This window comes from Seriola lalandi, unplaced genomic scaffold (assembly GCF_002814215.2).
Source record: "Seriola lalandi dorsalis isolate HSWRI2012SDOR001 ecotype SW California unplaced genomic scaffold, Sedor1 jcf7180002054630, whole genome shotgun sequence".
Lineage (NCBI taxonomy): Eukaryota > Metazoa > Chordata > Actinopteri > Carangiformes > Carangidae > Seriola > Seriola lalandi.
The window spans coordinates 1,453,673-1,454,261 of record NW_019525183.1 but is presented as its reverse complement, the minus strand read 5'-3'; the positions used below and the strand labels follow the sequence as shown (position 1 = coordinate 1,454,261).

The 589-nt window shown below is 47.5% G+C and overlaps 1 long non-coding RNA gene across 3 annotated transcripts in view; it reads left to right on the top strand.

Moving 5' to 3' along the window:
- Window positions 1-589, top strand: part of LOC111665274 (uncharacterized) — a 33,498-nt gene that overhangs the window by 13,273 nt on the left and 19,636 nt on the right. The window lies entirely within an intron of this gene.

Sequence of the window (589 nt, the reverse complement as noted above, 5' to 3'; positions counted from 1 at the left end):
CAGACTGGGTCTATGAGGGTGAGTGGCACGTGTGAAACTATGAGGGTGTCATTCATTTTTTAGGGTTAGGGTTAGGGTTAGTTCTGGTTAGGGTTTAGGGTTTAGGGTTGGTTCTGGAGGCTGACGGCGAAGACTGGGTCTCTCTGGAGGGTGACCAGGAGTTGACTGGGTTGGTTGGCTGGAAGCTGGAGACCAGGGGCAGCGACAGACAGAAAAAGGGGAGTGCGCGCGTGTGTGCGCGCACACACCTGGGAGGAGAGGGTGATTGAACACAGGTGGGGCAAACGGGACAGAGACAGAAAGTACAAACAGTCAAGGGAAATAACTACAAAATTGTGACATTTGCGTCGGTGTTGTTGAAGCAAACAAAGTGTGAGCCAGGTCAGAAATCTTAGCAATGCTTTTTTGATGTCATCGTTTCTCCAGCATTTCACTGTGAAAAACCTTTTGACCACAATCGTGAGCACATGCTTGTTTTATTTATTTATTTATTTATTTATAGCATAAGGAACTGAACTAAATCAGCTTCACACTTTCCCCCTTCCAGAGGAGATGTTCTCAACCAATCAGGGCCTGTGGTGGTCACCTG